Genomic DNA, 14,954 nt, shown 5'->3' on the forward strand with positions numbered 1-14,954 from the left:
CTGTTCCATGAGATATCATAGGCAATTTGCAATAAACATTGAGCCTGCTCCAAAGATTTGTCAGGCAGTGCATTTTGTGTTTAAGGAACACCACCACATATTATGAAAGCAGTATCTGCCAACACTTTGTGCAGTGCAGTCTGTGTTCCAATACCCACATACCTCATACACAATGTTCAGTGTCAGGCTTCACCATCAATTGGAAAATAACTTTCCCAAATCAATTCTGTCTTTCAAGTATGGTTTCCCCAGAACTTCTAAGCATATTGAATAAAAGAAAGACTTCTATTCCTTCTTTTATAAGCAGAAAAAACATTTTCAGTAGAGTCAGTTATATGAAGGCAGGCAAGCACTCCACAAAGTTACAGAACACATCACATGGAAATATAGCCCTGCACCAATAAGCCTAGCACATTTTTTTAACTAAAAAGCAGTAAAAGAAACAAGAATGAAATTGTTGAAATGGCCAATGAAAATCTCCTGAAATCATTGCAGAGACTAAAATGAAAATATTTCCACATTTTTTAAAATTTTAAGATGCTTCTAATGCATTTTTTTTACATGGAGTAGAGGTCAGGAAACATGAAACTGAATGTACTTCTACTCATTAAAGAGAATTTGAGAGACAGACCTACAAGCTCAGCTAAGCACAGAAGACAGAGTGAGTGTGATGTTTTTTATACCTCACAATAAAAACACATGGCCTAGACATGTACAATATGATGAGACAGAAGTTCCCTAATGCTCAAATTAGCAGTGTTTACACTGCATGTGTGACTTCACACTAATAGCACTGACTGACAACACTTCTGCTCTGATAAAACATTATTTCTTATTTGCTAAGATTAAAAACATTTTAAATAATATTTCCACTTATCACAGCTCTTATCAGTGCTGCATTAAGGCAAAGGACAGGGCATGAAGTGTGGCAGGACATCAGATCAATGCAGAGATCACTGTCCATGACAGAGCAATCAATATACAACAGGCCAAAGAAGCTGCTTTTTATTTCCATAGCATCTGACATGTCTCCCTACAGGGAAATGTGCTGAAGCACAAATAGAAACAACCCCCTCTCTTTCATGCATTTATAAATTTCTTTCTTTCAAAGTGACAGTCAAGTCATTGCTATCGTACTTCTTCTTCTTCAGCTTCATCTCCAAACAATGGGCTGCTTGTAAACCACTCAGGGAATCACAGAGAATTAATTTTTTGGTGCATTGACATCTGCTCTTCCTTTCTTCAGTTTGATCCTAGCCTCAAACTACAGACTGTAGTGTCATGGCTACAGTGGGTTTATGAGTCATAAATTAAAAGGTTTCACATTTCATCCTGAAAATAAAAAAAAATTACACAGGTTCTGCAATATTCCCATACAGAAAGTAAAGCTTTCCCAAATACTTCCAAGGGAGCAGGTGTTTGAAAGCAAGAGTACATAGGTTTTAAACTAGAGGAATCCTCTCTATTCCCCAAAATTTCTTAGCTAGGATTTCAGGAACCCGGCATTATACTGTAAGTTTTGTTACTTACCATTTAGTTCAAAAACTAACTAGGATTGCAAAATTGCATCAGTCACTGTCACAGGGCACTCAAATTGCTTTGCTGAGACTGGGTTAGCAAACCAGCTGCTTTTATTTCATACCAGTGCCTGGAAACACAGTTGTTGTATGTCTGTTATTGTGCCTGCAGAACAGCAGTCCAATAATCCCAAAAACTTCAAACAAAGCTGGGTAAATATCTGGAAAAAGGCATCAAAAAGCCAAAACAGGAGATAAACTTTTGAAAACACTGCCCAAAAGTAATTTGATGCCCAGAAAGGGAAACAGCTAAAAAGGACCAACTTGATAAGATACACGTGCAATAGAACTTTTGGGGTTTGGAATTCTTTTAAAACTTTTGCTAATCCAGCCAGTGACCCAAACATCAGGCTAGGTTCCTTTAGTTTATTCATCAGAGATGTTCTAGTTCAGCAGTCAGCAGCAGTGATCACACACAGACTAAGAGAAGGAAAAAGGAAAAGAGAACAATATTAAAATTGTAGGATGAATATCAGTTTTTCTACATAAATATTCGTCCACTAAGGTATGGGCAGTTTTAAAAATAAATGCATAAAGAGACAATATGCATTAAGATGTTTTTTTTGACTTCAAGACATCCTCATCTATACCTTATGAAGTGTACCCTTCACAGCCTGTTTCTGTATCCTAGCAAAGGCTGCACTTCAAGAACCTCCAACAGCATTCATCAAGGAGGTTTCTTTAGCAGAGAACTACTAGGTGTTCTTGGAGCTTAACAAACATAAGTCTAAGGCAGAGACATGTTCACAGCACCATGCTTCCCTTTCATTTTATCCCACAGGCCCCCTGTTCATGTTGGTCACCTTAAAGAACGGATGGTGGCATAAAAATAAACTGAACGCTGAATAAGGAATTCTGCAGCAAAGAGAGAAAAACCAAAACAGAAATATGCACACAAACCCCCATTCACTGAGGCAGAATTACATCCTGTGCTGATCAAATGTGCACAGGGTATCATTAACATCAAAGCAATCAAGGACATGGTCTTCCTTTTCCAATTGCTCTTGTGGTTTTGTACTGACATACATTTTTCTGTTAGGAATCCACCAATCTAACTAGCTTTCATCAAGCAGTCATAACTAATATTCACATATATGATATTTAATGCTAACCAGACTTAAGGCCATTGATCTTGCATAAGGCAATTTTTGCTCAGAAAATCAATCTTAGTGAAATTTGCAGATCACATCTCAGAGGATCAACCACACGGCATAATACTGCTACAGCCAGTATTTGTGACTGAGCCATCCTGACATACAAGACCACAATTTCTCTGCCTTCCTTCTTCTGCTAGATTTATTCACACAAGTGCCTCAAGCATCACTAATATATAGTAAGTGGACAGATGTAAATTCATGGAAACGAATAAGATATAGGAAACTGAAATCCCTGTTCTTACACCAAAGTATAAACAATAACCTCAAACATCAACACTACATTCCTGTGTGAAACATTTAAGCAGAACGCCAAAGATCAGTGATGAAAACATTTCCATAAAACTGCTTTAGTTATTTACAGAAGACTCAAGTCTTTGATCTGAAAAGGATGCACTTTCCCTGAAATGATTCACACATTGAACCACACGTGCAACACAACTATTTGCTTCTCAATACAAGAACATAAATAGTACTCTGCTTCCTTTCAGCGTAGCTGTGAGAAAATCATTTAGGGACTCTCCTTGAAATAAAATAGGCATGGAGATAAACAGAATTAGCTATTGGTCTCTTCTATTGAAGGAAAAAAAATAAAATCTCAACACCTATTTATACTGACTAATTCTATTAATAGTGAAGAAAGCACAGACACTTTGTGAGTCACCAGTGAGAAAAAGTATTTAAAATATAGTCATCTCTGGGTAAGAGGGACAGATCAGTGTTATGCAGCCAGCACTACCCAGTTCCTAGAAATTCTTGTGAGAAGAGAAGACCAGGGTCTGGTCTCTCCAAGAGCTGCAACATTGTCACAAATTTTCTCTTCCAGTGGGCATCCTGACAGGATGTCTATTAGATGGAATCTTTCCATGGAGCAAAAATGAAGAATAATTTCTATTACACCATTCCATTTCTACAAACTGCAGAAATTAGCACAGTTGCTATATTCCATTTTCCACCTAACATTTACAGGGTTTTATGTACACACAAGGGTCAAGTGCACTCATAAGTGCAGTTTAATTACTTCCATATCAATATCCACACAAAAGTCTAGGGGACTCCAAGTTTTAAGTGTTCTTATCAGATAACTAAATCAGATAACTAAGAATAAGCAGATATGTGAAGTAACACCAAGGCTATAATTGTCAAATGCAAATGGAAAAATAAATGAAATTACACTATTTCTCTCTCTAAGCAGCAGTACCTAGTAATCAATCCCTCTGTCCACAAGCTACAGATACGATTTTATTTGATACACCCTAAGACGAAGGAGTTCCATCAGACATGCATAATGCCTCCAAAGCAGTTTAAAGATACAAATACCATCCTTACCACTGAGACACATGCGAGATAGTGCAGGAATTTCTATCCCAATTCACATCACAAGAGTTGTGTGGCACAGAGCTTGCCTGGCTCATTCCCTCCCATGCTTCCCAGGATGAGCATTGCAGTTCCAGGGCTATTCCCCAGCTCTACAAAGCTACCTCTGGGCTAAAGGCAGGCCTCATCAATAGTAAAAACTTTTAAGTTCTGCAACCATACACAATTTGGTGGTACTAAGTATACAGTCCCATTTTCAATTCAAACAATAAATGATCTATGCTAAGTCAACTTCTCCAAAATCTAAGACTGTACTTTGAAACTAAATCTCCCCTCAACTGAACCAAAAAAAATACCAAACCTACAAGAACCACCTCTCAGCTTATCTCTGCTCTATGCTTTCTAAACACCTTAATTTTTACAACATGACATTGCCCATAAATTGACAAGGTCGAATCACACGTGGCTAAAGCTGGTTTTTGCTGAAGTTATGAAGCAGAGTGTGAAACAAGGCTGGCCATGAATTACAGCTTAACCCCAAAACAATTCACACAACACCCTGTGCACAAAGCAAAGACGTCAAAGCTGTCTGCTAAGTCCTGACCAAATTAGCACATCAGACAGCTAAAACTTTAGTTGCAATCCTTATTCTAAGGATTTACTTAAACATTCATTTTGTTGTTTTTTTTTTTTTAATTCTGAAATCAGAGGCAATGACTTCAACCTCTAAAACAGGACAATAAGCATGAAAAAGCCCCACCTGAGCATGCAGGTAGTTGCATTGAAAGAAATTAATATCATCCTTCTCAAACCTGATTTAGAGATCTGCCCTTTCCCGAGCTTTTCAAGCTTTCCAATGATTTACATATTATAGGATCCAAATAGGGTTTATGCTAACTTATCATCCACCTAGAACCATGTCATAGCATTTGCAAAGATTTTTTTGCCCAAGTCCACTTTTATTATAATCACCAATGAGAAAATCTGGAATAGCAGTGCAAAATTTTTAGGTTTCTACTGAGTTCTAACTGGCTGAACTGTTTGCTTCAGAAGTTATTACAGCTGTGACTTCATTTGTGTTCCACTCTTGGGTAAATGGGAAACATGGAAAAGTTTCTATCGAGTCAGCAAGATTCTTCTGTTTTCAACAACACATTTTAATTGCTCAGCAACATGCAATAAAAGTAAAAAAACTCATGAAAAATAATTGTCTTAAGCTAATTTCACACTCAGGATGTTGGCTGAACAATTTAATCATTTTGGTGAGACTTGAGGTGCGTTTGCCCCATACACAGAACATCAGCTCTCTCTATACCACTGAACATACATGACAGCTGGCTTTCACTTTCTCTATTAACAGTAGCCTTGAAATTTGCTTCTTAAAATAAGATCATACTTCAAAGACTTTCCAATAATACTAGAAAGAAAAGGAAAATTACTTTCAGTTAAATAAGTACTAGATAAAATATGTAGTTACACTGAAATGAATAAGTATAATACTCCAAATATATTTAGACCAGTAGTGATCTCATTTGGTTCAATATTTTAATGGGTTTGTATTAGAGTAAAACATGCTGAGGTGATAAGTTTGAATTGTTAATATAATTTTTTTACCTTGCAGGTAGTAAGACTCTTCACTATGATGCTTTACAAGTACTTACCTTGTATTTAATATGGCTTTGTTATGTATTCAATGCCACTACTGTAAGCAGTGATTTAAGTAAGCAAACTTAACTAAAATTTTTACCACAAGCAGCAAATAGTTAGTTGTAGACACAAAAAATGCTAAAACTCACAGGTCCTACAGGTTAGTAGCCACATGAAAGCCTGTACAAATAAAGCAAACAAAAAAAAATGGAGATGTTAAACTAAAGTTCTCAGTCCAATTTTGCTCATGGAGTTGTTAAACTACAGTTCAAATGTTCACTCCATTTTTTCTATGATAAGGGGGATTTTTTTTGGACTGTGATACCATGGAAATGCACATTCATAAGCTTCCCTTATCTGGCTGTCCACAAAGCTTCTAATAAAATGCAACCAATTAGAGACATGATAAGACCTGAAGCTGCTCCAGACAAATTTTTAAATACTTTAGGAGGCTATTTGAGGATTATGCATCCAAAAAATAGACTGAAAGCAAGAGGAAAACAGACTTGTAGTACATTCAGTGAAAGAGATTTCTAGTTTAAGAAAAGCAGTCTCCCAGAATCCATGGATGCTCAGTGTTTACCGGAAGAGCAGAGACCCCTGTAGATAGAAGTAATTACCATCTGCATAGCGCCAGCCCCTGTCACCCTTTTGTCTCACTTGGAGATGGCTTGGAGGAAAGCTGGCTGCTGTGTCCCTGCAGCTCAGAGGGGATGGCTGTGGAGGCTGATAGCATCCAGGCACAAATGACTGTTCCCTACTGGGATAATTCCCCTCAGTGGCTCTGGCGACTGCAACCCCAGTCAGGTCACACTGGCACCAACCCCTATCAGTGCTGTCTCTGCTTTTATAGGCACAGCCGTGACTGATGGAGACAATGCTCTGAAATGCACTACATTTTAGGGCATTACCCTGTGATTCTTAAGTGAACACAATTCTAAGGTTAATTATTTAAGAGTTAAAAGGAGAGAACAAGCTGTGTCCTTATTCCTCCAAACTATGATTGCCACAGTGGGCAGCATTAAAGAAATATTATGTTTATATGGGTACATCAGGTGGCAAACATCTCCACAGACTTCAAAAAGCTTAAATATCAAACTAGAGATCAGAGGTTTTTATAATCAGCTAAAAAGAATCTACAGAGAAAAATAGCCTTTTTCTTCCCCCACAGTAGCTGTCACATCCCTCATTTGGAATATCTACTGCTGTAAATGTAAGCTTTGTTAAGCAAAGCAGGAGTTGGTTTGAAAATTGTCAGCATGACAGAAGATTAGGCAGTTTGTGTCTGAACCACTGTTCATTGTTATCTGCTTATCTAGCAATCAGTAATTCCTTTTATCTACAGCACAAAACTATTCCAACATGAACTTTCTGCTGTCACTTACAGCACAGTTAGCAGTATGGAAGTATTTTCCAATTAAGCCCACTTGCTCTGATCTTAGACATATTAGTAGCCATAGGTGAAAGAAGGTGGACTTGGCCATTAATATTGGCATTTTCTTAATAAAACCAAGAAAACAAGGAATAAACTCACAAACATGAAAAGAAAAATGAGGACTCTTCTTTAGGCAACTGCTTAATTCCTTTTAATTGCAATTGCCTAAAAATAACGCTAAGCCCCATATGGCACCTAAAAAAGGTCCAGGGGAATTAGCTTAAATCACCCACACAAACTCAAAGACAAGTGTACAGCTTTCCCATTCCTAACAAGGGCTCCTAGGCAGGGATTGTGCCAGTGCTAAAGCTGTAAAAGCTGTACACTCCTCTCTTCAGCACACAGGAGCACTTTGTGACACTAATATTTTACATGATCAATACTAACAGGGAAGAAGGCAAAGGTCCCTGAGTTAAATTGTTCACTGCAGCCACAAAAGCAATGTCAACAGCTTTTTTATTTTTTTTCCCCTCCATCAAATTTACATCTCCTACTTGGAGCTGTATATTTGCTGGTCAAAAGGCAGATTCCTGTCATCAGAACAACTTTGATTGTCAGCATTTCTGTTGTTGTTGTTTGGTTTCAAATATGATAGAATTAGTTCTTCAGAATCTGCAAAGGTTAATGGGCTTGTAACATTCTCAATGAGCCCATACAGTTAAAAATTCCCAAACTGGTTGGATTACATTAACATGTATAACATTACACAGCATCTCTAGGCACCACAACAGGATCAAGTACTAAAAAGGATTTTGAAGGTAAATATTGAGAAGAACTTCTGACTACTCCAAAAAGCAGCACAGGAAAAAGGAAAAACCACAGAAGTACAAGAATGCCGAAAAAGCAGTCAAACAAATGGCAAAATAAGTCTGGGAAGCTGTCTTTAGAGTTATCACAGGAAAGTAGCAGCCTAAAGTAGAATCCTGGTTCTGAGAGGTTAAGGTACACAAAACAAAACAAAAAGATCTAACAGCATCAAACTTTAAATTACTGACATTTTTTAAACAATATTTCATTATGGTAATTCAATGACAAGAATATTTTTTGGCATTTGTTAGATGAAACACCATTTAATTTCAACAATTAATGCAGATGAGATCACATATCTTCAACTTCCATATTTTGGAAGCCAGAATTCAAAATTACTTCTCTTCATTCTGACTTATTACATGTTTACACTGAACTTTAAAAATCAGTTTAAATGCAAGTATATATTAAAAGAGTAAAAAATTAAAAATTACACTCTCTTGACAAAGAGTACTTTCTTGGAAACTGTATCTGTATAAAGATGCACATTAAAGAGGTGAGTCGGAAAGAGACTCTGGCAAACTTGTTAAAAACCAATTTGTCAGCTTCCAAAAATGCCTTCAGGTGTTCCTCACAGAAAGAGGTGACAGGTACATTTAACGGGGTTTTGTTTTGAACAAGTCTGCAGGAATCAACCACTTCTGCAGAATTGCCATTCTGTCTTAATTTGCATAATTATTGTAATTCCAAGCATTTAGATCCATGAGGTTCAGGAAAGATTCCACTATTTCCACAGAGGAAATGAGCACAGACTTTGCACCTAACAAAAGTTTAACTGAAGTAGTTTTACCAAGAGACAATTCCATTTACTCATTACAAAGAATAAGAAATTGTGTCACAATTTGAGAAAAGTAATTGGGGGATGGATTTGAAGAGTGGGGAAATCAAGTAAAGAAACCCATCTCTATTCTGCTTTAGAGCACACATTTAAAGATAGTTTATCAGCTCTTAGGAGTTTTGTCTCCACTTTCATTCATGCCCTTTAAGAAAAATAATATCTACATACTTACCAATTTTCTATACAATGTTCACCTATTCACATCCTTATCCAAACATTACAGTTGATTCCTTAAATATAGGTAGAACACCATTAATAATTAAGTGTATGCTTAAGACATCAAATAAATCAGGATTTATAGACTCAGAGCCAATTAATCTTCACAAAAACTCTAAGTTAAATCACATTAGAACCTAGGGATAGCATTTGGGAGGTTGTGTACAGGACTGCACAGTAAAGCATCTAAATAAGAGAACTTATTTGTAGAAGGAAAAAATAAGGCAGCCCAATTTCTGGTGAGATACAAAAGAAAGAAAAGCATTTAGTCACAATAAGAGGGGACACAGCTCTTAGATTCATCTGGGCAAAGCAACCACCCAAAATTCCTTAAAGCACTCCTAAAGACATGAAACCTGTTCTTGTGAGATCCCTAAAGTTAAAATCACCCTCAAGTAACTCTCCAGAAGAAAAAATCTTTTTGATAACAGCCGAGAAAATTTGCCCAAACTACCAGCTGATACATAATAACCCCATAGATGTAGCCAATCTACAAACCTATTAAATGCTTAGCAGGGGAAATCAATTCTGCATAAGTTTCTATTTTAAAAAATCTTTATTATTTTTATGATTATTCTCAACTTTATCATCAAAATCAAATAGTTTTTTTATTCATAAATCAATTTCCTGTCAGGAAAATACCCTGAGTACTTGTTAATTTTAATTTTTATTATAAGTACTGAATTATTCTGACATTTGTCTACATGGGTGTCTCTTTACTGCTAAGTGGAATAAAGCAGTAAGCAGAAAAGCTGCTCTAACTCTTGCTGTAATGTCAGTGTAGGCAGTGACTGCAATTTGGGATGTAATAGAGTGCCAAAAATTTAACTCACTTATAAAATGCCTGACAGATAAATCAGGGCTTGGGCCATTTTAACTGTGATCACAGAAATTTATAGTCATGAAGTCTTGAAGCAAAATATAATTTATTTAATCAGGGATAAATTCTTTCAGATAATTGTCATAATATTCAGCCCCTGAAGAGAAACCAAAGCTGAGGTTCAGTATCAGCTGATATTATATGAAGACTTAAACAGAGAAAAGCTGTTAGAATATCAACACCACATAAAGATTTTTACTTATCTCCCAGTTAAGACAGAATGAACTCACATATGAGTAATAAGGGCTTGAACTCTGGTAAAATATATTTAACTAAGTGCTAAAAATGGCAAGAGGCTAGCTATTCCTATCCAAGCTACCTCTGAAAGCTCCACTTGATAGTTCACCAAAGATCCAGGATTTAAAACGGAAAAAATGTACCTTGTTTGTGCTCATATTTTTCCTGACAGAACATTCTTGTAGGAGCATAAATGTTTTACTTTGTTTTGCTAGATAAGGCACAAGTGAGCTCACATGAGTCCTTCTTTATGGAAGAGAAGTAGCACACTGCAATCTCTGAAATAGACTGAACATTAAAGGCAGCCTGCTCTGGTATCCAGCTGCAAAGACACATCAGACCAATTTCAGTCCCCAGTAAATCTAGGCCATGTTTCACTTTCAATGCCACCTTGCATGGTGTTTACTTCATGACAGACTCTTCCTACATTTAATCCTCAAATTACCTTACTCTGTAGTTCTCAACCTGAAAATCCTGTAAATAGGGGTCAGCCCTAGTGTAGGCAGGAAGTTACTTCTCATTTTCACCATGCTCAAAAAGCAAAATTGTGGGAAAAAGGATTATTGTTTGTTATTTCTGTGGGGAGGAGGAAAACCAAAAGAAAAAGAGGAAAGCAAAGCAAGTAGAGTGCAGATGAAAAACCAATTCCAGACAGAGTAGATAATCAAGCAAATAATTTAGAGGAGAAACATGAACTATGAAACATGAACAACATGCCAATGTTGGAGGATCTGGGACTGAGGGAACGCAAACATACGCCATGCTTTTTCCTTTTTCAGCTTCAATCCAGTCACAAATCCTCATGGGCTACCGCAGCAAGAGGAAAGATGCATTATTTAAGGAGGTGCCAGCATGCTGCTGCTGGGAGGAGCAGGGAGCTCACACATGTGAGGGTTTCCCTTTCTGTTGCACAGCACACCCAACCCTTCTCAGGTCTGCTCATCCCTGTGCCAGGCCCCTGCCTGTCCCCTGCCAGCATGACAAAGGTGTGGTTGGTGCTTCAGCACCTGATCCCGGAGTGCCCCAGCTCAGCCAGCAGAGCTGCTGCCATGGCCCTGCCCAGCAACCCGAATTTGGGCAGCCCCTCCCCTGGACATCTCAGAGATGGGCACTGCTGCCACACCAGTGCAAGGCTAGTCAGAATATAAGAAGCCTGCTTCACATACAGAACAAGCGTCTTTTTAAAGGAGGGAAAAAGTCATTAAATGTGCCAGCATTCAATTAAAACAGCTTTTAAATTTAGTAGTAAATAATACTAAGTAAAAAGAACGAATTCAGCTACAAACAGAAAAGATGAGAGGTTGTTCTAAGCTTTGACACATACCTCCGGCCAGCCACCAGCAGCAATGTACCCTTTCCTCCTAAAAATCTTCCAAAGACCCTTGGATTACCTTGCACCACGAAGGTCATGAAGGCACCAAGACAAACTAGTTGCTTCAATTAGTGCAGGTCTCAGCACTAGCATTACTCTGCTATAATTTGTGTGCTTGAAAAATGAAATCCATTATTTTCCTTAACAGACCTAATGGATGAGTAAGATCCTTTCGGCAAATTCCAGTAATATTTTATAACCTTTTCATATTTTTAAGATATTGGCTGCTGGCAAAGCTTCTAGCTGGACAGACAGGCAATTCCCAATCCTGTGAGGACATGCTTCAGTACAAACATTTTAAGTGTTCTTACTGAAGGACTGACTATGCAGGAGATCCAGCAATAGGCAGCTTTAGAAAGCAGTGCTGGATCTCAGCTCTCCAAGTGTGCTGGTCTGGTGTGCAAGCCCTGAAGTCAATCAGGAAGCAGAGCAATGCAGAGAAAAATTACCTGAGTCTGGAAAACTTTGGCAAGAGGAGCTACATCTTAAAGCAGGAAGCCTACAGGTCTTTTCCTAAATTGACTTTTATTACACACACACAAGCTTTTATTTATTTGATTAATAAACCCTAAAGTCAGCCTCAGAGGAGGTTTTTTATGTGAACAACTCAGTCTGTGTATGCTTTACATGACAAATATTGATCTAAAAAAACATGCTGTAGAGAGATTGTTCTAGTATTCCAAAAATATCATTGCACTACAGTAAGAAAGGTATTGTTAAACTCTTAACAGAGGCATTCTGGTAGTTTATTTAACAGCACTTATTTCAATTGTTCACAAGTGTGCCAAATGAGTTTAAAGTATTCGTACACTGAGTTTGTTGAACATCAGCAGTGTACAGCTGCTCAAGGCTCACAGGCTGCAAAATTGGTAGGGAGCTATTAATGAAGTGGAGAGATTGCATGCAAGAGCCACATTAGTGCAATGGGACTGTGCAGACAGCCTTGTAACTCAATCCAATGCTTCCCAGAGAAAGCTTAAGCAGAACACACAAAGCACTTACAATAGATTTTCAAACTCCTTTTCTATTATATCTTTCCATTCTAATTGGCAAAATACCCCAAAGGACCAAGCCCCCAGTGGCACAAAAAACTGTTCTGTTAAAGCCTACCCAGTTATGAATTACTGTTTCTCTATATGCACCAAGCTGGTGGTTTGAATTACACAAAAATAACATTACAATGGCAGGAATAACAGTTTGCAAGACAGACTGACAGTGTGTAACCAGCAGGAAGACATAAGAGGTTTAAGTAATTCATGGAATATTAACAGTTATTGGAAGAGTATGTTATGATATACATCAAATGAGGGGGTTTAAGGTTAATGCCATGAGTTCTTCAGTGCCTTTATTTTTGAAGTGCTTAACATCTATTACCTGTAGGAGAAGGAATGAGTTTCTCCTTCTGCCTGATCTATAATCCCTGAACATTAGGAAGAATGCAAGCATTTTGAAGTTAATTCACAGCAGAACGATCTATTTTAGAATTGATAGAAATTAGTGATTCTGTAGTGCTTTGAACTCATTGACAAAGCAATAGCCTGTATTTGTGAATAGCTGGAATTTTAAGTGACTCATCAGAAAACCTTCAGTGTCCAATGGAGACACATCAGGTTACATGTTCATTGCTTTATGAGGGTGTCATAATACACAACTCTCTTAAAGAATTAGACTGTAGAAATAACACTTTAATTTTCTTTAACTGAGGATGCTTATATTGCTGCATCACATTGATTCTCACTAAAGCACTATTTTAAAAGCTTTCAGAAAGCATTTAACAGCAAGTAAATTCTTCAGGTATGTATTCCAGCTCCAAAATGTACTCAGTACTCTTGGAGAGACACTGCAGTGTATTGAACTAAGTGTAGCACAGAGGGGTAACAGTAAGGTCACAGGTGTCAGACTTTGTGAATTTCTTGGAGGAAAGGTTAACAATAAATTAAATATAAAATATAAAAGTCAGGGAGAAAATTAGAAAACAACATGGTGAAAAAATTAAATAACATGGTGGGAAGTAGCAAAAAACTCACAACTTCCAACACTGAATATGAACCAAATAACACCTTTTCCTTTTTCAAGTACCCTCTCCTACAAATGCCTTCTTTTTTAGAGCTGCAGTTGATATTTTTCAGGACATCAAGAACCAATTTAAGAACTTTAGAAGTGGGCAATAGACAGAGTGTTCCAGTTTTGTGCGCAGATATAAATTATGAATCAAAACTACATTTGAGAAGAACTGGCATGGAGTTTACTTTTTTGGAAACTTAGGTTTTGCTTCAGATTTTTCATCTCCACTCAGGAAAAAGTTATTCTTGGTCAGAATCAATAACACATTGAACATGGGAGGGAAGGAAAGAAACAAAACGAGAGTCCCATGTCAGAACAATTCCTATGATTAACATTTTTAAAATATTCACTTTCCAAACTCAGATAGTAAATAACAGCAGGAAATCTAAGAAGAAAAGTTGAGTTTACCTGAAAATGAGGGGCTTTCGCCTCAAAGAAGTCCACTGCTTTTTATTTGAGCTTTGGAAAAATAGTTTTCTGATTTATAATTTACACAAATATATCAGTCCCTATATTGATTTTTTTACTACTTTATGAATTTAGTCACTTCAGTATTGAGGAAAAAGAAATTTGCAGAACACAGCATTTAATCCAGAAGGTATTTTGGCTATTGCTGGCTTGCTGAATTAGAGTGGGCACAGCTTCTCATACAGCAGCCACCTGCCCTTGCTCTGATGCCTACACACCAAGGGGACATAGATCATGTTGACAAGTTTCTCTGTAAATGTATAAACCTGCAGTAAGGTAAAGCATGCTGCTGAACAGTAACACCAAATGTGACACTTGAGGAGGGAAAATAATCACTCAGCTCTCTACTGATTCATGCAGCCACTTTCAAGGCAGTGCTAACATTGGGCAGGCATGAAACATTCAGGCCAGGAAGGCTGACTATCACACCAGAAATCTTATTATGAGAGACCTAAGCTTTTCTCTAATGTGCAATAATGTTAAGTATTGCAGAAACTAAACCAAACAAACAAAATCACCAGCATTTCCTTCTTTTCCTAGCAAATCTTAGAGTAAGGAGAAGCCAGACTCAGAGGGATGGGTACAGCTATACCTGACAAGTGGCACTCCTGTAGCCTGAATTATAGAGGCAGTTCAAACTTGAACTCAAGGTCAAACATCTGTGCACCCAGTACTCAGGAGCATTCCAGAAGGCTGCTTGCAATTTCAGGAGTTAGGTGCTCCCTTCAGGAGGTGTCAGTGAAGCAGACTCAATGCCAGCCTTGGAACACAAAGAGGAAACTTAGCAACAGAAGCTAATGCTGGGCAATGAAGCTTGCACTGGTGTCTATTAATGAAGGTACACAACCACAAAGGAAGAGAAACATGGGTATTTGGCAGCCCCCAGGAGGCTAAAAAAACCCACAAAAACATGGTGAGAAATTAATTATTAAATCTTCCCAA

General features: G+C 37.5%; 1 long non-coding RNA gene across 1 annotated transcript in view; it reads right to left on the reverse strand.

The window, feature by feature from the left end:
* The window catches only part of LOC135450515 (uncharacterized), a 106,949-nt gene extending 92,298 nt beyond the window's left edge, over positions 1–14,651 (reverse strand). Inside the window, exon 1 of the long non-coding RNA XR_010441086.1 lies at positions 14,605–14,651. This is a non-coding gene — a long non-coding RNA (uncharacterized LOC135450515). The remainder of the gene's footprint in view (positions 1–14,604) is intronic.
* Positions 14,652–14,954: the final 303 nt, after the last annotated feature.

Source organism: Zonotrichia leucophrys, chromosome 7 (assembly GCF_028769735.1).
Source record: "Zonotrichia leucophrys gambelii isolate GWCS_2022_RI chromosome 7, RI_Zleu_2.0, whole genome shotgun sequence".
NCBI classification, from domain to species: Eukaryota; Metazoa; Chordata; class Aves; order Passeriformes; family Passerellidae; genus Zonotrichia; species Zonotrichia leucophrys.